A 24,187-nucleotide genomic window follows, 5' to 3' on the forward strand; every position below is an offset into this window, starting at 1 on the left:
ACAGGGTATGTCTACAGTGCAATTAAAAACCCGTGGCTGGCCAGTGCCAGCTGACTTGGGCTCGTGGGGCTGGGCCTAAGAGGCTGTTTAATTGTGGTATAGACACTCGGGCTCAGGCTGGAGACTGGGCTCTGGGACCCTGCAAGTAGTGGGAGTGTTCCAGAGCCTGGGCTCCAGCCCAACCCCGAACATCTACACCACAGTTAAACAGCCCCTTAGGCTGAACACCATGAGCCTGAGTCAGCTGGCATGGGCCAGCTGTGGGTGTCTAATTACAGTTTAGATATACCCATAGAGACATACCCTATGAGAGTGTCGGAAGCAGTTGAGGCCTTTTCCAGCTTTCAGAGAATGGTAAGCCTTAGAGAACACAGGCATGTGTATAGACTGCATATTGTTTTAAGAATAATTTTCTCTGAAATGGCCTGGTTCTAAATATGCAATACTTTGCTATAAGAAGGCTGTCTGGTTATTGGATACCACTGATCAGAGTTACCAGAGGTAAAAGAACCACAGGTACATTGCACCTAAGTCAGACCTACTGGGGTAATCATGACTGATTACAGGGCATTGCATCCCAGGTCCCCGTCTGAGTGTGGAATTCTTGTGTGATTCCACCCCAAGAAAGATGCCAGCTCAAGGCTTGAGATCTGGGTCAGAAGTTCAGCTATCCCAATAAACTGTGACAGACATTGGAGGAAGCCATTTGTTTCTTGTGCTTCAGGAGGACATGCACTGATCTTTTATGGGATCAGGAATGAGTTTTTCCCCCATAGTATGAAATTGCATAGTTGACCAGTGGAGTATAGAGGAGTCTGTCCTTCCTCTACTCTATAACATCAATATACACAACTCTTAGATGCATGATATTGGATTAGATGGGGGTAACAGTTAGCCCTCATGGGGTAATTCTGACATTTCCTAAAGCCTTGACCAAAGTAGGATGCTAAACTGAAGGCCAGCTACTGACCTGGGAGAAAATTGAATATATATATATATATGGTGGCCCAGGATGATGTTGGTAGTTACCTTAAAAATAAACAACCATCAGAAACATTTGGGAAGTGAGCAGAAGACAGTTCATGCTCTAAAACACTCTACCACCAAACAAATATTTAGGAAATTCTATTTAATTCACTGCAATTCAATTTCATAGCTGTACTTTCTGTAAACTGCAGCAATTATTGAGATGGAAAAATACATATGTTAGTGTGAATCAGAAACTAGCATTATATATATATATATAATGCTAGTTTCTGATTTATGTATATATATAAAATTATAATTTTCACAGGTTCTGATCAGCAATACCAAATTATCGCAGTGAAAGAAGGGAAAACAAGTGTTAAATTACATTATAAGATTTAAAATGCTTGTTTCTGGCTGCAAAAGGACTTTTCCCTCCTTGCCATTAACACTAGTGATACCCCAAGACAGATCTTTTTGAACAGTTTCACCCTGTGGCAGATATTGGTGATAATCTGCTGGGAAGTGACTAAAGCCACTTCAAACAACAGTTTATAGTTAATCCAAGGAATTTATATTTTAGCTGGAATGAAATATGATGATTCCTTCAGTCATAACACTAGCTGGATTTTATTTAAACACTGCTGGAGTCACTGTATCAGGATCTATAGTAGTATTCATCTGAGGGGAGAATGAAAAAGTCATTTGGAATGTTTGATTGAGCTTGAAGTTGTATGACCTGCAGTGTCATTATTCTTGCTGAACAGTCAATTAATTAAAAATAATCCTGAGAACAGGGTTTTTGATGGCCTAGAATAGGATTAGACATTACTTTGGGGAGACAGGAGGAGCAACCTGAAAGGAAACCTAAGTCACCTTCTGACAGGAAATCAATTATTTTCTAGTTATAAATATATATAATATGCTCTAAAGTGGGGTTGTCCAGCCAGCAGGCCCCATTTGGCCATGAGATGCTTTCATCCAGCCTGTGTCCTCCTTTAGAAATCAAAAATAATATTTACCAAGGCTGTAGTGTGCTAGAGTCTTGCTGCCATGGGGTGCATGAGGTAGGGGAGGGGGAAATGGGAAAAGCACATGGCAAAACATTTTGAGCTACTAGCAGCCCCTTCATCAATTACATGTTAAGAAAGACTTGCCACTGGAAGATCATTTATATACATTTGAAGATATTTTTTGTGTAGCCATTTTAAGTTACATTATATTGCTCACCTCATTTTTCTAATAGAAAATAGGTAATTTCCTCTCGATCCCAGTAACTCTCAAAGAGCTGAAGAGGTTTCCTTTTTTAATTGGCCACAGGATGAAACAAATTGTGGAAAATTTCAGCTAGAAAACAAAAAGAGAAGTTATGAGTACATGAAAATAGGGGAGTATTTTGAAAGAGGAGTTGTAAACATGCTCTTTGCCTCTCCTAACACTGTAGGCCAGATTCTGCCACCCTCCCTTATTTGAGTAGTACCTAACTCTGCAAACAGACTCATGGCAGCTCTTCAGATCAGAGCTCCTAGACTTCAATAGAGGTATGACAATTTACACCAACTAAGGATCTGTCCTAGTTCAGTTGGAGTGCTCACAAGTACGATTAAATGGGAAGAAAGCTGGAAGAATATAGTCCTGCATTGTTACAGGACTAGTCAACGTCTTATGAAAACTGATATGCTATGATACCTCACGATTTAGTAACTCTTAATATATGAGGAGCTACTGGAAGACATCTATCTATGACAATTTTGTGTATTCAGGTCTCTCAATGATACATATGGTGCTTTGTCGTCTGTTCTTATGAAGAGTCCACTTTCATTCTAAATCACATTTATTTCTGTTACCTAGGGAGCTATATTGTTGTTATTTGCACGCTTTATACACATGTAATAGAATAGGATTTACATAACATAAAAGGTACTAACGCTTTGGTTACATGAAAAAAACTATGCATTCTTTGACACATTCTTATTATTTTTGGATATTTTTATCTGAAACATTTCTATTTCACATGTTAAAGCTCCTCACCAACAGCCAACTTTATCTATTAAGTTAAAGCCCCCAAATGTACCATTGCTTCTGGCATTCTGGGATTAGCACAGCCTGCATTCTGAAGAAATGCTGTGTTACTATTTCATTCTGCAGAGGTATGTGGAAGGCAGTAAAACATTTTGTTTTCTTGTATAAAATGTTAGATGTTTGGAAATTGTGCCCTTGGTCCGCAAGTATCAAAGAGGTGATGCTTACATTCATCAAGAGAGAGTAGGGGTGGCTGATCAATGGAAGAGAAGTGGCACTTGTTTTAACAGAGGCTGAGTGCCAATTCCCTTAAGCTCAGCGCAAGCTATATATTGTTATGGGAACAGTCACATTCCTTAAAGCTCATAGTCTTAAAATCCTGAGTAAGTTTGTCAATAACACATTTTAATTCATATGACAGAGGCCCTCAAACCAAACTTAATGGCATCATAGCAACCTTAATGAAGAAAGACTGGACTCAATTTGGCCAGCAGCTAAACCACACACAAGCAACACTAAGGACGGAACTCGGGAACTTCAGCTCCAAAGCTTTTTATTCTGTCTCCAAAACACTTGAGCTAAAAGAAATTCTCTCATAGCTATTGTACTGCATTAGGACTCCTAGTCACATACAGTACACTTGAGTAGCTATGACATACTATCCAGTAGAGGGCTGTAGTATATGAGTAGTAAAAGAGAGCAATATTACAGGCTCTGATTCAGCAAAGCATTTAAGCATATGCATAAGTTTCACTGACATCAAAGCTTAATTCTGCTAACTAGTCACAGCCTTAAACATGTGCCTAAGCACTTTGCATTGATTCAACATATACACCTACCCATGTTGACTCAGAAGCAAGGAATTAAGTCTGGGACATGATGTCCCATATGGTAATACTGCCACTAGACTGAGCTGAAAACTGAGCAGTCTAAAGGAACATCAAGTTAAGAAAAATTGCAGCAAACACTAGTTGTTTAATATTGGACTGATCCAGATTAACAACTGAAGAGCCTCTGCCAAAAACAGATCAACATCCCTTAAATTCCCATAAATAGAGCATGGGACCCAAATTCTTGGCTAATCTTGTTTATGTGCCATATTAATCCATCATAGGTAAGAAAAGAAATGGAAGAACTTTTACTTAGCTTTCCGTTTTAGACAGGAATTCCCAATACAGGTTTTAGCTGAGCTCACAGGATTTGAGGGTTACGGATTTTAAAAGATAAAGATAAATTATAACAGCCTATGCCTTCACTATAATTGGATCGAAACAGGGGAAAATAATCCTTTTAACCTCCAATTCCTACTGGCAGTAAAATATTTACCCACATACTCAGTGGTGCAATAAATAGCCACAATTTTATGCCCTGCTGGAAGTCCTTCCTCTAAAAAGCAGTTTTACTTCTGGGAACAGCATCCCCGGAGTCAGCCATACAGAACTGGTAACTCTACAATGTCATTCCTAGAAGTACAGGAACATGACAGCTGAGAATGGGATTTGATCATATTGCATCCACATAGGGGGAATGTTGTTGCAGAATATTTTGGAATAGTTGCAAGTTACCTTACCTACTCTAATATAAACCGGGTTGGCTTATAAACTGTCAAACATACATAATGAAAAACATACCCATCTTTCAACAAGGACAAAGGAATTTATTTCCTAAGGCCTATTATAATTCCAAATCTATTATTCTATTTAAACAAACGCTGTTACAGTGAGCTTTCCATGAAACCATTATTAAGTTAATAATATAATTAAATTTTGTCTGTTCAATGAAATTATATATTGGTGCTTTTTTCATAACAACATACTGTGCAGTGTTTATTTTGCTTAGCAACTGGATTTCATTTTAAAATAAGTGCATGGGAAAGAAAGAGTGAATCCTATTAATTACTTTTATATGATTTTTTTTGTTTATTTATAACAGATTATTTTTTCTGATATCCCCTAAAGAAAAAAGTTAAAAACAACTATCATCCCAATGAAAACTTAACACTAAAAAAGAAAGAGATAGATGTGCATATATTAAATCTCCTCAATTCACCAGACACTGTAATACAACATTAATACTGATCGTAATCTAAATGGCAGGTGGCAACAACAGAAAATGATAATTTATTGCAACAGGTCTGTATGTACAGGATAAGAGTCAGGAGCTACTGTTTTGCCAGTGGAAAAATGTGTGAATCTGTCAATGGTACTTAAAATGAATACCTAGCATAGAACTGGAATTCTCCTGACAGCATGTATGTTAACATTGTGAATGACAGAATTTACTGATAGATTTAGTATCCTGTCTTGTTGTGGTTGGGAAGGGGGGGGGGAGGGAGAACAGGGAAATTTCTCCCTTTCTTTTGGTGACACTGTTTTGTCATAAAGGGACAACATTTTCATCCTTTTTTATTCTGTGCTTCAAACATTTTCTGGTTATAATTCTCTCTCTCTCTCTCACACACACACACGTCTAGATTCTGAACACAATTAATCTTGTATAAATCTGAATAGACTATTGGCTTCATTGGAGTTCCTCCAGATTTACATTAGTACAGCTAAGATCAGACCTTGATCTTGTGTGATGTCAGTGACTAAAGGGTACACAACAGGCATTATATTCCATATTTGCATTCATGTAGCACTAGATTCTGCCATCCTTACTCAGGGTCAGTAGGAAATTTACTCTGAGTCCCATTGAAATCTATAGGCTATTTGATTAACAGAGTTCTACTCAATGTGAGTGGAAGTGGCAGAGCATGGTTCATAAAAGCTAGTGATATGGCAGGTTATATTTTTTAGGGACCACAAGAAAATAAACAAACAAACAAACCCTGTCAAAACATGAGCTGACATTCAGAAGATTGCTGCACAATACAAGCAACATCGCTTATTGCTTCAAAACAGAGCCTTAAAAATCTTTTTCATACCATTAAAATATTATTGCACTTGATTCTTCACTGCATTAAAATCACTTTAGAAAGTAATTGTTTAGCTCACCATGCTATCTATTGATATTTCTTTTTCTTTTCAAGAAAAGCAAAGGTAGCATTAAATTATTGTTGCACAGTATGTATCGCAAATGTTATTGAGCACAGAATGGAAAATGAGCTTGGTGAAAATAAATATATTCCACTCAGGAGACTCATATAAGTTTCACTTGATTATTCTACTTAAATTTACACAAATTCATCACCACATTGCTGTACTGTTAATTGTCTTGTTGTAAGACACAAAACTGATTTTTATTATACCCAGTTTGCTGGCAGTATTTTACAGCAGCTATCTTTCAGCGTAATATCTGAAGAGTACACTTACTGAACTCTGCTTTTTACTACTAGCAATAACATTACTATGGTATCTGTTTTGGTCTAACTCATTCAGAAATTCCAAACACAAGAGGTTTCATTTATCGTTTAGCTGATCATGACTTAGTAAGAATTGCAGAAAAACAAAATCGTCCATTCATTGTAAAATTAGGCTCCAATTTATGAGAGTTATATCTGCATAATTTTGTTCAGTGTCTGAACAGCCCTATATATATATATATGTTTTTCCAAGAGGGGAAAATAACTATGATACTATACACATTACTGTTTTCAATAAAAATCAAATTTTCCCTTTAGAATCTGAAATATCTCCATTGATTTCTGCCGTTACTTCAGATTGCAAGCATGGTACTCAGAGCAGAATTTGGCCATGAATATGTATAGCATCTTTCTAAGAGAGGTGTTTCACTTACCTAATTTAATATTTCACCAATATAGCTGGACTTTGTGGGGTAGGACTATGCATAGGCTGAACTATATGGAAAATTCCCAAACAGGTAGGCATACCATAAGCTGCAAGGTAACTATATTTAAGCAGATAAGATAATCTGTTTTCCAGAATGAAACAAGACATAACTAATGGAAGACACCTGGGCATTTTATGCAACCCTAATATAAACAAGCAAATACAAACATTGGTGAGGGCTATAGGCAGATTTAAGGGCCAATCAGTCCACAACTCCAACTGATGCCATGGGTGTAACAGAGTAGGATTTAGCCCACATTATTTAATCTGTTGCACCTAAAAGACAAAGATTTATTCTGGGGTCCGCTTTAGCTTCTTTGAACCACTTTGGTAGCTCAAAGCAGCAGCTGGTTTAACTGGCTTCTTGAAAAATCCTTGTATAAGGGAAATCCTCAGAGGACTGACTCCACCCCTTTCCTGTGTTCCCAGGAGAAAGGGGGTATTGTCAGCATGTCCCTACCCCCCAACATTCCCTTAGCAGCCAGAATGACTCCTGAGGCTACAGACAGCTGGGTGTAACTTAGAGCAACCCTGAGGCTATTCTAAATTACACTGGAGACAAGAATGGCCCCAGGCCACTCCCAGCTGTGGGGGACACAAAGGTGACTTGGAAGCATCTTTGTACCCTTCTCAGTATATCTCAAATGCAGCGGAAGAACTAGCTCAAGGGAAACAAACAAAAGAATACAGAAGCTAAATGGTCATAAATATTGACAATTTAATTGCCAGTGTCTCCTGCAGGAAATTGCTGTATAAAAGTGTGTTGCTTTCTTCCAAAGCCTTCATACTGTCAGAATACCCTATGCACACTATGGATAAATAGCTTGATTCTATTATGGTAAGGAGGTCTGCTTTAAGCTGGCCAAGCAAAAACTGCATCCTAGGACAAAGTGGATTCACAGCTCTGGTTCAGCACATGATTCTATTTCACCCAGTCCCCTAGCCTCACATAGCAAGTGAGTTATGATTTCCAGAATAGCTGCCAAGAGCGAGCCCAGCTTGATTTATAACAAAGGGGGATTTTAAAAGAAACTCATTCAGTTACAAGCAAAAATTGTGCAAGGTGCAAAGGGCTTCACACAGTTGTCAGTTACAGCTGATCATTCAAATGGAAGCAGACAGGATTATGGAAGCAAACAGCAGCTGAAGGCAAAGAGTTCAAGTCCCAGTTAAGAGGGGGCTTAATAGAGCCTATTTATCAGTTATTAAGAAACTATCCAGACATGACAAAGTGTGGATATTTGCTAGTGAAATGTATTCATGGTTTTAAGGATCCCTTAAATAGGATCTCAAGTTTTACAGTTATAGAAAAAACTGGACTTGCCATTATGGAAAGTTTTGGATTTAAAGCAGAAATAGAGGTGAGAACAAATATAGATGAAATAAGGTAAATTGCCAAGTACCCTGCGTGATAATATTGATATAGACGGGGTGAACTGGCTCTGAATTTTGAACACATTGAAGTTGAGGGTATTCATATTTAACATCTTGGTTTAAAACCATCTCTAATTGTTGGCTTGCATTGTCTCAATATTCTATATTTAGGTTATATATTACACTGTTTTGTACTAGTTACATATGCCCTCACTTCTTTAATGAAGGCATGTGTTATTTATTTACTTGTATTGGATACTTGTCATTTCATATTCACATGTGAAATCTGTTGTTGATAATTATATATTTCAATTACCTAAATTAATCAGAAATAAGAATATTAAAAAAGCCACAAGAAAATTAGGAAAAGGAAACGGCCTACATGACCCACCTGAGGGGTAGAGGGTAACAAGCAGGAACCTCAGTCAACAAGGACTTCAGGTCTCCTCTTCTCCTATATTCCATGCTTGAATAATAGGAGTATAGCAGTAGGAATACACTACCGACCATCTGACCAGGATAGTGATGGTGATTGTGCAATGCTCAGGGAGATCAGAGAGGCTACAAAAACAGAAAATCCAATAATAATGGGGGATTTCAACTATCCACATACTGACTGGCTACATGTCACCTCAGGACAGAATGTGGAGATAAAATCTCTAGACAACATTAATGACTGCTTCTTGGAGCAGCTAGTCCTAGAATGCACAAGGGGAGAGGCAATTTTAGTCCTAAGTGGACCAAGAGGCGAATACACCTGAACAGCTCAGTAATAGCTATCATAATGTAATTAAATTTAACATTATTGTAAGAGGGGAAATATCAAAATAGTATAAGTTTATCTAAATATCAAAAGAAACCCACCTGTGTAGCATTTAATTCAAAAAGGGGAACTGCACAAAAATGAGATAGTTACATGAAAATTAAAAGGAACAGTCACAGGAGAGAAATGCCTGCTGTCTGCATAGAAACTATTTAAAAACACCATAAAAGAGGCTCAAACTCAATGAAAATAAAAAAAAGCAGTGAGGACCCCCAAAAAATGCTACCACAGCTAAACAACAGAATAAAAAAGAAGTGGTTAGTGGCAAAAAGGCATCCTTTTAAAAATTCAAAGTCAAATCCTAGAGAGGAAAATACAAAGGAATGTAAACTCTGACAATTCAAGTGTAAAAAATTATGCAGGTCAAAAAAGAATTTGCGGAGCAACTAGAAAAAGACTCAAAAACTAACAGCAATTTTTTTTTCAAGTACATCAGAAGCAGGAAGTCCGTCAAACAATCAGTGGGGCTACTGGATCATAAAGGTGCTAATTGAGCACTCAAAGAAGAGAAGGCCATTGTGGAGAAGGAAAGGAATAGATAAGAAGAAAATGTCATAATGCCATGATATAAATCCATGGTACACCCACACCTTGAATAGTGCAAGCAGTTCTGGCTGGTCCTTCTCAAAAAATATATATTAGAACTGGAAAAAGGACAGAGAAGGATAACAAGGATGATGAGGGGCATAGAACATCTTCCAGAGGAGGAGAGATTAAAAAGTCTGGGACTATTCAGTTTAGAAAAGAGATGACTAAGGATGGATATAATAAAGGTCTATAGAATCATGAATGATGTAAAGTGAAAGTCTTATTTACCCTGTCACACAACAAAAGAACCAGAGCTTCTCCCACTGACATAGCTACCGCCTCTCACAGAGGCAGAGTTATTAAGCCCAGAGGAGAGCTCTCTCTCCCAGCGGCTCAGAGCGTCTTCACCAGAAGCACTACAGTGGCACACCTCTATCGGTGCAGCTATGCCACTGTAGCTGCTATAGTGTAGATAGACTCAGATGATGCAGTTTATAGTAGATAAAATACAGCAGGCCAGAATTCCTTCTGAGATTGTAACCTGGTTAGTCCATTATCTGATATTTAGCCGGATTGTTATCAGTGAGATGATGGGTCAAAGTATGCTCAAAACTGTACTGGTATAATTAAGATCTTGTGTCCATTAGAAGACTTGCATCTGTATAACAAAATCAGCTTAAAATCTATCAAGTCATACAGGTGCAAGCCGCTAATGTAGACATACTGAAACTTGTTTAAACCTTGCTTAAATCAATGTAGTTTAATTTTACCAAATCAAATTTACTGATTTAAAATAAACCAATTTAAACAAGGCTTGAGTGCATCTACATTAGGACTTTATGCAGGTGTAACTAGATTAATTTTAAAGAGATTTAGTTCCACCATTGCAAATTTTCTAATATGGATCAGACCTATGATATGGATTTAGCCCAATGTCCTTTGAGTCCTTATCACCTGACCATGTCAGTGACAATAATCCTGCTAAATAATATTTTGTAAGCACTACCTAGCATATCAGATAAAACTAAATTATCTCAGACAGCCTGCAAGACAGTAGGGCTGTATGCACGCTGTAAGAACAGAGCATGGACACTTCATCTGGAGGCACTTTTACCATTTTTCAGAGTCTTCAGCAACCATGCAGGGAAACTTAATTTTGCAAGATTAAATTTGGTAGTGACAACATAGTAATAGTGATCTTTCACCTAACCACCAACAAATTGGTGTCTTTAAATTGTTTGCTGGGATCTAGACTTATTTGTATTTTTGAAAAATACGTTTTGCAAACATGTGGTTGTGAGCTGTCAGTTCTGGTTACCATTGTTCCCCAAGCAATTAAATAGCTTCCTTTTCTCATTTGCTGACACAATGGGCCAATTTAATCCCTGGTGTAACTCTGTTGAAGGCTGTGGAGTTATACTAAGGACAAATTAACACAATGTGATATGCAAAAATATATTCTGTTGTGCTGGCTCGGAACAGTTAATGTATATCAGTTGATGTGTTGGGATAATTTACTGCTTAGTGGGCAATTTTAAGGAAAATTAAGTACCAATATATTGTAATACTAATGGACCACATAACAATTCTTTAAATTATATGTTTCCATGGATATTAATATCAAAATAGTATAAGTGTATGTAAATGACAAACAGTAATGACAAACAGTAACTGAAGAGACTGTTTCCATTATTAACTATTATATTAACTATTATAAACGGTGATTCATGAACATGAAATATAAGGTGGAAGATATGTTAAAATCAATCAACAGCAGATGGACAACATATTGAAATACAAACCAGCCTAATAAATCTGAAGGCCATTTTGTGTACAATTCTGTATACTACTATTAAGCGATGATGATATAATTTGTGGAGAAAGTGACTAGTGGACAAGGGAAAGAGAAATTGATTGACCCTGTAAAAATACCCCCTAAATACTTTTGTTTTTATTATTAGCCTTCAAAATATTATTGGAACACTCTTTATTTACTTATAAATAATGGCCACAAAATGCTGATTTACTGCAATTACAGTACAAATTCATGTGCTGCACTGTAATGATAATGGTTCAAAACACAAGAGAAATAGAATATGAAATATACAAGCTGATTTGCATGATCCATGTCCCTGGGATAACATATAATTGGCTATTATGAAATGGAGTAGGAATTATATCGCCCAAAACCAAGAGAACTGAACCAAATCTACCACAAGATAATATACATGCTTATTTGTTATCTTCACCCTAAAATCATTATAGGGAGGCAGCACAGACAGCAACGTGGAGAATTAAGGTTGCCCAATACTTTACAATCTAAGATTGTATCTTTGATTAAGTTTGCCAATTTTTGTGTGCTGTGTGTCCGTTAAGATAAAAAATTTTTTGAAAGTTTCAGCCAAAATGGTTCAGCCATTTCTGAGGACTAGGATAGGGCAAAATACTTTGCTTTTTCCATGTTAAAAAATTCTTGCAGCTGTTTTGCTGAGATGCTCTAACGTCTCCATGTTTTGGATCAGGGACTTGACATTTGGCAGTGTCTTGGGAGGATATCAGAAATGTGCCTCTTACCATGCCTGTGAAAATCTAACCAAGTTTGAACAAGTTTACAGTTTTTCAAAGGTTTATGTTCGCTCATGTTTCACAGAGACTTGTTAGAATTTGTCAGCAAAATTCTCTGAAGATTCCACCTGTACGGAGCATGCTTCATCCTCTCACAGCTTGTATGTGCTGACTGGACTGTGTATGGGCCATTCCCACAGAGCAACTAAGCATGCTGCAGCCCAAGTGTGACTGCTGCTCCTAGCTGTTGGAGGTCGTTAGGGTCTCAGGCTCAGGAACTGTGAACATGGACACAGTCTTCACTGTGCTCTCAACTGTCCCCCTACTGACACAAAGGCAGCGTGGAGGAGAAAACAGTCTGACTTGAATGCAGATGGGTGACAGGTGGTGGTTGGGGAAAGAGGATAGGACCAATTGGTTGGGGTAGAGGGCAGGAGCCATGGAGTGGGGACAGGACAGGAGCTAGGGAAACAAGAAGCAGGAAAGGAGAAATAAGGGTTTATAAACTCTCCAGAACCTGGAGTTGAACCCAGGAATGCTAAGTCTCAACATTCCTTTCCTGTCAGGAAATAACTGAAACCACTGGTAAGATGTGTCTCTCACCTTCCTGCCTGGTCCACATACTTCGTCTACTACTGCTTCTAGTTACTCCATTAGTTCAAACTGTACAGGTCTGTACTGTGGATCTAAAACTCCTAACTCTACTGATGAGCGGGGGTGTGGGGGGGGGGTGGCAGAGGGAGGGAGGGAGGAAGGGGGAAGAAAGGGTGTCAAATATGGCTCCACATGATGAAAATTGTAAGTTTTATAAAAATTTAGGACTTGACATCCCAAAAACTATATTGTTTGCACAGTAAGGAATGCCATATTAAGGTTCCTAAGCAAATATGTGTTCTCCATTTTCTGGGTACCCAACCTGAGACATTTGGGGTTTCAACTGCAACTGAGGTCAATCTTCTCTGGACATATAAAGTGTTATAAAATGACATGCACACTGAAAAATCAGTCCCTAGTCTTCTCAAACTGGGCCCTCAAAATTAGTTGAGACTTTGACAATTTTGGCTCCAATAACTGTACCTCAGTTCTGCATGGTCAAGTGGGGAGAATATATACTACCTCACTTAACAATGCTGTTGAGAAGGTTAATTAATTAGTGTTTTCAAAGAACTAAGATATTATTATGACAGCACCATAGAAAATCCCATAGGAAAATTGATAATTCTGTATTCAGTGTAGGATTTTGGATGATGTAAACAGGTAATGTCTGGGTCATGCATTGAATGATGAGGATAAAAAGAAATATTGAATAATTATCTATTTAGTGAACACTCATGGACCGAATGAGGCAGGGATCCTGTGGAAAAATTGTATTTGATCATGTATGAAAGAATGTATCATAATGCATATGCACGAAGAGGCCATATTAAAGTAGAATGGGAAACCTTAATTCTGGTATTTCCTAAGTTTTGAATACTTGACTTTCCAAGCTTCATGTTCATTTAACATGCTTTGTTAAAATTCTGCATCGCATATAATTCATGCTAGATAGCCCCAGCAAATATACCTTTGGGTGAAATCCAAGTAGATAATGCTTACACACACGTGTGAGCGCATGCTCGTACACACAGAGAGAAAAGAAAAAGGTATGTAACTACTGGGAGAATATTTCCTGGGAGAACTGGCACAATTTCCATATTATTTATGAGGAGCATCATACCAGAAAGATCCTCTTTTCAGTTACTAAACCCACCACACCATTGCAGATGGATAATCTTAAAAGCAGACTTTTCTCTCTCTATTCTGAAAAACAATAGCAATAAAGCTACAATATCTGGAAATGCCATGAGACAGGGACAGGATTATAGCATTATACAACAGAAAGGCAGTAAGGTAGGGATGCATTTGAAGGGTTTATAATTAGACATTTGTCAAATTAATGCTAAGATCCTGGGCAAAAGCATCATGAGACCTGGCCTAATTATTTCCTTTAGTTTTTGACAAGCTCTTACAAAATATTCTACTTATGGTACCATCAGATATTACTGTTCAGAGGCTCATCATTTTGGGACGATGGGGGAATGGCAAATGCCAATGCAATATTAACTTAATGTCTTTTGCACTGATAAAATCATCTTCTTGGTATCCCAAAGATAATCCCAGGAATAAAGTCATTGATTACAATTTGTGGGGGAGGGATCATCAGCCTTTATCCTAAGACACACTTGCAGTGGAATTAATGGGAAAAGGTATGCAGTGATTAATATTTAAATGCAACTAATTAAATTAAATGGAATAGCAAATTACAAGCAATTGTAAACCTTATGCTTTGACCTCATGCTTTATACCAAAACCAACTGATGATAGCTAAGTGGAAACCATTTGGTTTTTAATTATATTGCAGTAGGGAATATATTATTGTTCTAGGGCTTTTTCTGTCTATTCAAATTATAGTATAAAAACCAAAGCAGAATACAAGTGAGAAGAAAGGAACACTGTTTCTATATATTCTAAGGCTATGTCTATATTACCACTTATGTTGGTATTAACTTATGTTGCTCAGGGGTGTGAATAAGCCACCCCCCTGAGCGACATAAGTTACACTGACCTAGGCGCCGGTGTAGACAAGTGCTATGTTGGCAGGAGAGCTTTTGCTGCTTGTTGGGGACAGGACAGCGCTCTGATGTCTGAATGGGTACACTAGAGAGCTTACAGTGGTGCAGCTGTGTCGCTATAAACTCTCTAGTGTAGCCAGACCCAAACTCAGTTTGTGTTATTTGGACATGTGTAACCCATCTGCTTTTATACTATAGCATCTTACAATTCCCTTTATGTTTTTATATATATATGTTTGTGTGTGTGTGTGTGCGCGTGCGCATGCAGCAGTGGAGCACCCTTTACATTTATATATCTTATATTTATATACGTACGTGTGTGTGCGCGCGCGTGTGCATGCAGCAGCAGAGCACAGCTACAAGTAACAGAAAAACCCAGAAGAGGGAGTGTTGGTGATTACTCTGTGATTACTTGATGTCAGCCTAGAAGCCACCCCTAACAGAAAGCAATTCTACTTGTCTCCGAAATCCTCATCCAGGAGCTGGCCCAGAGCCTGAAGGAGAAAAGCTTTGGTGAAAGTTCACATCAGATTCAAGGATCAGAGGGGTAGCTGTGTTAGTCTGAATCTGTAAAAAGCAACAGAGGGTCCTGTGGCACCTTTGAGACTAACAGAAGTATTGGGAGCATAAGCTTTCATGGGTAAGAACCTCACTTCTTGCATCTGAAGAAGTGAGGTTCTTACCCACGAAAGCTTATGCTCCCAATACTTCTGTTAGTCTCAAAGGTGCCACAGGACCCTCTGTTGCTTTCATCAGATTCAAGTGGCTGATGGAAGGTGGAGAGGAAGGAGAATGTAACTGCTGTCATGGTTGCATCTTAAACCTGTCATAAATTGGGGTTATTCCAACCTTCACCCATTTGGGAAGCCCTTTACTAATATAATTTCTGGTCCACCATGGTATAGTTTAGGAACCTAGAGGGACCACTGGGAGAGGAGCTTTTGGTTACCTAGCCAGTGCAAATACACAATTCACTATTGATTAGGTACTTTAAATGGGATTTTTAATTAATGAGTAACTTAGTGAAATAAAGGTCTGTGAAAGTATTCACCTGATTCAGCAAAGCTTCCTGGGAAAGGATGGTGCTCAGGGAGTTACAACCCTATTGAAGTCCAGCAGATCTATTACTTGTGCTGATGTCTCAAACCTATAATATTTTGGCTACAGGCAAGACATCCTATCTAACCATTCAGGAGAACAAGCCAGCCATCAACAGGGGACTGATCGCTGCTAGTTAGAATGATTTACACAGACAATAACATTGTTAGGGGAAATGTAGCCTAAAATTATAGAACTTTCATTTACTATGCATATTTTACAGTGGCTAGCAGAATGGACCCCGAGCTGGTCCAGGCAAGTAGGCCATATCACAAAATAGTAAAGATCTTTATGCTTCTATACAATTTAAGTCTTACTGTAGAATACGTTCTTTACAAGAGGGTAAGGACTATCCCAACCAAGAGTTAATCATTGCAGATAGTTCCAACTAAAAAGTAAGTTGGCTCATCTAGTGAGCACTTAAGAAAAATGGAAAATATTGAGCTGAGACCTGCCTTCAGATACATGTGCATCACTCCTGTACCTTGTCTGCATTAGGAAAACATGTTTGCGTTTTTCTGTACAAGCACATTTGGTGACTTGCAGCAAACTGGGTAGGCATTCATTTATGTCTTCAGTTCTCAGGGACCATGCTACTTGTATTATCACTTTGCTATTGAAATATGTGAATGGATTCTTTTTTCACTTATTAAAGAGAAAGAATGAAATACAAATGCAGGTACATGAGAGCAGATTTGCTCATTAGGCACCACGGTCCAACATATGGGTTGACAATGATGCCCAATACATACGTTCTTGCAGCCCAGCGATTATTGGAACTGGTAAATATCAGTTTATTTGTCAGTTTTACATTCTCCCCACACTCAGCTGCCAGTCTGAGTCCAATCACATGGCAATAACTTGTCAACCACTACGCATATGGACCCAGACAGACACTGGTAACAGCAGTCCATGTGGTCAAAGTGGGAAGGGAAGGATTACTGCAGGGGTTGCCAAATTTTGGACTGTGGTGATGGGGACTCGGGTGAGCTGGAGATTTGTGCCTTCATGTGAACATGTTTTCTTTTAAAAATATTAATCGTGGCGATCATACAAACTTGGAAAACAAGAGTTGAAAATATCAGCCCTCATACAATTACATATTACATGGTACATATTACAATAAAAAGCTGTGCAGCTGGTGTAGAGAGTCCCTTAGCTCCCAATTCCTGCTGCTACCAAATCAGTTCCGCTGCTGTCTTCACTGCTGTGTCTGGATCCAGGGACTTTTTAAACAGACCCTGAGTGATCAGGCAACTCCCAGTCCAGCTCCTAGTTCATGGAACTAGTTTTCTCCTTTTCTGGGATTTAATGGACAAATGACCTGCAATGTTTCATTGGGTTTTTTAAAATAAACACGAAATATATATCACTGTAAGCAAACACAGAAGAAAATAAAATTAAACAAATTACACTAGTAAACAGAATGAGCTAATTATTTTGACGCCATGTTCAGAACCAAAATGTCTTTTAACAAATAGAGTGAGTCTGTTAGAATGCTACCATTGCCTTTTATATGGCTACTCAGTACACTGGTGTGATAAAAAAGAATTCTTTAAAGCTACACAAGTGTATTTGATTTCTTTTACCAAGAATTTCTTTGCTTGTACCATTAAAAAACCTGGGGCCCAGTCTTACTCCTACTGAAGTCTAGTTCCGCTGTCATTGAAATTCCTGTAAATCCAGAGTAACATTCCTGGGTCCAATTTATCCAATTTATGCAAAATCTCATAGGGGCCAGTCCCTATAGCCCCTGAATGAGGAAAATGCACGTCATTTGATCTCAGCAAAGTTACACCAGAGATACATCTGCACAACTGTGAGCCGCATAGGGTCCAAAGTTAGTGACTTCTATGAGAGCAAGATATGGCCTAGAAACTTTAAAACACTGTTTTTAATTGAAATCCTTCCTATAACTCAAAAATATTAAAGAGACATCATTGCTAGATCATACTAGGAAATTTTGCTAAGAAACTGAGTGATTGTCCATGAGAGATTAATTTTATTATATGACTGTGTTTTAATTTTTTCAGAAAGAGAAATCTAACAGTTTTTTAATGTAATAATCTCAAATTGAACAGATTACACTTAATCCTTTTGAACCTCTCTATTATCCCCACATGTCTGCGTAACTAATTGTCCACAATTAATTCTGAAGTAATAGAGAAACCTGATGAGAAAACATTTGGCAAACACTTGCATTTTAGTAACAATTCAGTTCCAATTGAACTGAATGGCAAAATACCTATTGACTTCAATGACAGCAAGACTGGAGTTTTACAGGGTATGTTTGCAGAGCAGAAAAAATCCCATGCTAGCGAATCTCAGAGTCCAGGTCAACTGACTCAGGCTCACGCTGTGGGGCTAAAAATAGCAGTGTAGACATTTCCACTCTAGCCATGATGAGAAAATGAAAAACCTAGAACAAGACGTACTTCTGTTGTAAATTGGCATCTCTCCATTGGATTCAGTGGAGACATTACACCAGATGAGGACCTGGCCCTTAGAATTTTGCACGACCACTTAGAGAAATTCACCTAAAGAACAGAGGACCAATAGATTTCCCCCTTTCACACTCCCACACAGAGCACAATTATTCAGGCTTTAGGAGTTCATTTCCTCCATAGTGACAATTACACTTAGCTTAATTTGCTTTTGCAGAGCTGACCTTTACTCTTACTTTCTTGAAAAATAGCAGGTACTGTTGAAGGATAAGTGGATTTTCACAAACTAGACTTGAGTCCTGTTGTGAGAACCCAGCCCATGCCCAAAGAAGGCCTTGAATGCAGTGTAGCCAGTTTGGGTCCCTGAAAGTCTGAAGGCTGAAGGTCATGGGGACCATGAAAGGGTTGTTTTTCCTTACATGTGAGAACTCTTTTCGCATCTTACATGAAGATAGTCCCAGCTAGAGCTGGTCAGAACCTTTGCTCCTCCCCCCCCTCCCCGAAAATATCAACATTTGTTTTTATTAAAAAACAATCCCTACCTCCCAATTTTTTATCCATAAATGAAAAATTTCCCAGTTTTGTTACCTTTTGGGGCCAAAAAATGTACAGTTTCCAGCCAAAAATTTGTGCCAAAAAATAAATCAAAACTCAATTCTCCATAGAAAAAAAATTCAGTGGAAATTGTTGACCAGCCCTTTTTCCAGATTATATGGACTTTGGGATCTGACTAAGGGATAAGAGAGACAGTAACATGCTGAATGGGGCTCTCAACAGCCCCATGTTAAATCTGTAGCACCACCAAACAGGAAGGAAGTTGGTGGAGTTTACCCTAGTGGCCTAGAACGGGGCACTGCTCAGCATAGTAGGGGTTCAAAACAGGTATCCAAAAGGCACATACATATATCTTGAACGATTGTGATGAAAAAATAACATTTAAACATTGTGTCTAGCTAATAAACCTTAAAATGTCCTAATTTTTTGGTTAGGAAGATGCCTTGAGCATGGCCTGTGTGGTTCAAAAGGAAGAATGTTTAAAGTTTTCTTAAATTCCTTAGTCGTCTGCTAATTTGCATTAAACTGCAGCTTCTTTATGACTTAGTCTTAATTCTAAGAATTACTAAACCCACCAAATCAGGGAACAGAAACAATTCCATGTGACTTATGACCAGTTAACTAACCAATATGATTAAATATTGAATATTGAATATTTGAATGAACTGGTAATCAACAATTCATAAAACAAACAAAAATAAGGGTCAAATACACTCAAACAACAACTGAATTCAAGAAAATCATGATCTGTTCGTGGACACCGGGGGCAGAAAGAAGGGCAAAATTTGTTGAATGAGTTATTTGCTATAGAGTATTTCTCTGCTCTTTGTAATGAGTAGCCAATTGCTTGCCACAGAGAGCACACACACACGCCTCTGGATTTCCTGTTGCCCTGCTAAGGATTGATACAGTGCAGCACTCTGTACTTCCAGATCTGTCATTGGCAGAAACTTTGACATGCTGAAAATATGTATTTGATAGTGAGCTTGACCTCACAGCACCTTTCAAATGTGACACCTCCAAAAGCAATAATTATCTTTTTGATTGAAAATACTTTGCAAAGAAGACATACTCTAGTTGTAGGAAAAGGCAAAAAGAGAGGAATGAGGAGTGATCCAGGAGCAGAATACCAACATGATTATAACAAGGAGTTCATAACTAATGGAAAGGTTTTCCCCGATAGGCAAGATTCTAAACTACACAAAACTAGTTCCAAAATATCTAAAAAAAAATACTGAACAGAAATATCCGCTATGCATCACTACAAAAGTACAGCTCTTCCACTACAGTACATTCTTGGAACAAACACAGATAATTTTATGGTTCACTCACACGTCACCATTGTGCGGTGGGCTCTCATTTGTAGGGCCATATTGTTACATAGCTGTGGGCTCTCATTTGTAGGGCCATATTGTTACATAGCTATACAGTGCTAGCTCTGTACGTTGTTATTTCATTGCTTGGGTGCTGTACGTAGTGGGAGTAAAAATACCAAAGAAATCCCCAAATCTGTGGTCCATAAGAATAGCACAAGTCTCAGAAACTAAAGAAAGTATGAATTTGTTACATTGAGGGGAGAGAATGATATAAAGAGAAGAAGCATTGATTTCCAGCTCAAGAATGATTAATTAGCACATAATTAATGTGGGTTAGCTTTTCTATACCTTATGTACATCCATATACTTTCAGCCTGAGTACGTTTTATTTTAGATTAAAGGAAACTAAACTAAATAATAAAACAAGGAAGAAGAAAAGTAAAGGCTCCAAGCGAGAGCACAGTGCATGTCTCTTGTATAGCAAACAGTTCCAGCTCTGCTTCACAAAATGGCAGAGGCTCTGCTGACTGTAGACTACTAGAAATTTAAATGTATAGTACACAGAAAACTGGATCTACATGTACAACACTATGCCTAAAACTGCTACGCCTAGTAGCATTTAAAAAAAAATCAAATGGACACCACTTTCAATTCACGATAATATTTGGCATTTCTATAGTGCTTTTACCTTCAAAGCATTTTACAGACAATTACAATATTTATTAAAAGAAAGTTTGTGCTTTATACTTGCTGGAAGCAGTGCCTGGAAGCCTGATGTTTGGCCCAGTGAGATCTTTTGGTGCCTGCTATAGGCTTTTCTATTACTAATTGCCATATGACTCTGGATTCTCAGTAAATTCGCTGTGCTCTCAGTAAACAAAACAGACTCTGCTTTAGGATGTGGCAGATTGGTCTTTCAGTCCATCACTGATACATCTCCTTTCACAAAAAGAAGAACAGGAGTACTTGTGGCACCTTAGAGACTAACAAATTTATTAGAGCATAAGCTTTCGTGGACTACAGCCCACGAAATACAGCATATGCATCCGAAGAAGTGGGCTGTAGTCCACGAAAGCTTATGCTCTAATAAATTTGTTAGTCTCTAAGGTGCCACAAGTACTCCTGTTCTTCTTTTTGCGGATACAGACTAACACGGCTGTTACTCTGAAACCTGTCATTTCCTTTCACATGCTCTAATACAGTCTTGCAGTCTCTCTCTCTCTCTCCCCCCTTTCTTTTTTACCTGCCCAAGTCTGGCTGATAGTATTGAAAGAAATAAACCTCTCTCAGCGACTCTGACTAGGTTTCTTCTGGTTCCCAGCATATGCCACACATGGGGTAAAATCCTGACCCTATTTAGATTATAAGCTTTTGGGGGCAGGTACCATCTCTTGTTCTATGTTTGTACAGTGCCTTGCATAATAGGTCCCCACATTTGGGTGGCCCCTAGGCACTACCATAATAAGCTTAATAGTAATAATATTGAAGTTAATGGGTGTTCTGCCACTGACTTCAATGAGGCCAGGATTTCACCCTTACTCTTTAAAAATGGATAAGCCCTCTTTCCAGCCTCTTTACACAACAATTGCAGAACATTTCTGCCCCATATTACTCTGTTCTTCTCTCTCCCCTGTTCCTCCCAGTGGAGGGGAGAATGTGCCTAATTTATCTATCAGAATTAGTACACGCTAGTGGATTAGACATGGATAAAGGGTTGTAGCTGTGTTTGATTCTCAGTGTTTTATACAATAGCACTGGATCATTTCATTTTGGATTAATTTCTTTTTCTTGCCTTATGATTTTGTCAGAGTTTGTTTATTTTTTGGTTCTTTTAGCTTCATAACACTTCAGCACAAATGAAAAATTTACAACAACTGAAAATATTGTCTAATGCTTACAGGTTCATTATACATTCAGACTTTTCTTGCACCTTTGCCATAAGGGCCAAGCAATTATCTCTGAAGTGTCTCTCATTTCCATTGACCCGAAGGACAAGATTTTGTAATCCCACAGGAAATCTCAGCAGGAAACATCTTTAACCTTCTGCTTCTACACCTTGAAGGATTTTCCTTGTTCCCACAGCCTTTGGGAACTTAGAGGTCAGCCATGGACGTAGCACTGCAAGTATTTAAGTATTTTCACCCTTTGAGTTTGTAGTAAAAAAAGAAGCCAAGATGACCGTTCAGATATAGAGTAGGGTTACCATATCTCAAATAAAAAAAGAGGACCCTCCACGGGCCCTGACCCTGCCTCTTTCCCCCACCCCTAGCCCCGCCCCAACTCTGCCCCTTCCCCACCCTAACTCCGCCCCCTCCTCCCTCCCACTCCCAGCCAGGGGGAAAGGGCTGCCCCAGTGCTACCGGCTTCAGGGTTTGCCGGGCAGCCCCCAGACCCTGCACCCCCAGCCGGCGCTTCCCCAGCGCAGCTGGAGCCCGGGAGGGGAAGCGCCCAGCCGGGGGCACAGGGTCTGGAGGCTGCCCGGCAAACCGTGAAGCCGGTAGCGCTCGGGCTTTGGGCAGCCCCTATGCCTCCGGACCCTGCACCCCCAGCCGGGCACTTCCCCTCCCGGGCTCCAGCGGCGCAGGGTCCGGAGGCACGGGGGCTGCCCGAAGCCGGTAGCGCTCGGGCAGCCCGGCTCTTAAACAGAGCCAAAGAGTCAGGGAGGAGCAGAGCCGCCATTTTCCCGGACATGTTCGGCTTTTTGGCAATTCCCCCCGGACGGGGGTTTGACTGCTGAAAAGCCGGACATGTCCAGGAAAAAGAGGACGTATGGTAACCCTAATATAGAGATTCTGTTAACTGTCCCTTTTAGCTGAATGTGATGCTTGTAGCACGTATTTCTTAACAAACAGAACTTAGATAAGCAGGGACAACACTGGTGAACTGAACAGTTCAGTGCTGTAACAAGAGATTGGCTGAAGGTAGCAAAGGGCAAAACTGAAACTGACCTGGACGTATTGGTCGATCACAAGTTGACTATGAGCTGCCAATATCATGTGGCCTTGAAAAAGGCTAATGCAATGCTAGGATGCATCAGAAGAGGTATTTCTAGTAGAGATAGGGAAGTGTTATTACCATTGTACAAGTCACTGCTGAGACCTAATCTGGAATACTGTGTGCAATTCTGGTCTCCCATGTTTAAGAAAAATTAATTCAAACTGGAACAGGTGCAGAGAAAGGCTACTAGGACGATCAGAAGAATGGTAAACCTACTTTACGAGAGGAGACTTAAGGAGATTGGCTTGTTTAGCCTCACAAAATGAAGGATGAGGGGAGATATGATTGTCCGCTATAAATACATCAGACAGATAAATACCAGGGAGAGAGAGGCATTAAGGGCCAATGCTGGCACAAGAACAAATGGATATAAACTGGCCATCAATAATTTAGTCTTGAAATTAGACAAAGGTTTCTAAACATCAGAGGAATGACATTCTGGAGCAACATTTCAAGGGGAGTAGTGGAGCAAGAAACCTAACTTGTTTTAAGACTGAGCTTGCTAAATTTATGGATGGGATGATGAGATTGCCTACAATGGCATATGGCCCATTTGCGACTGCTATTAGCAAATATCCCCAACGACTGAGTTGGGACACTAGATGGGGAGGGTTCTGAGTTGCTACAGAGAATTCTTACTGTAGTTCATTTTATCATCCATTGTATTATGTGCTGTTATGGTCAATTTATATGCTATTTCATATATAATCAATGTATGCTAAATAGATTTAAATTGTAGGATTATAGAAGTATAGGAATGATAAGTATTTAGGAGTGATGAGTGTGTATTAGGTATATAAGTAAAGCATGACTGAAATGCAAAGCCTGCAGACTGAGATCTAGATTTTAGTTTTAGCCATACTAGGCCATAGACTTAAGAATGCTTAGCATGAGTGAGTGACCTAGGAATAACCTATGCTCGTAAGGTCACAAGGTTACTACATAAGATGTGCCAATAGATGAGGTTACAGAAAAATGAATTGCAATAAACTGCAAATGTATTGTCTGAAACCAAAAGACACCTGATTGTAACATCTTTAAATGTCTGTCCTGACTGCAGAATACATGTCATGTGTAAATGCTAATGAGAATAAGA

This window comes from Trachemys scripta, chromosome 11 (assembly GCF_013100865.1).
Source record: "Trachemys scripta elegans isolate TJP31775 chromosome 11, CAS_Tse_1.0, whole genome shotgun sequence".
In the NCBI taxonomy this organism is placed as follows: Eukaryota; Metazoa; Chordata; order Testudines; family Emydidae; genus Trachemys; species Trachemys scripta.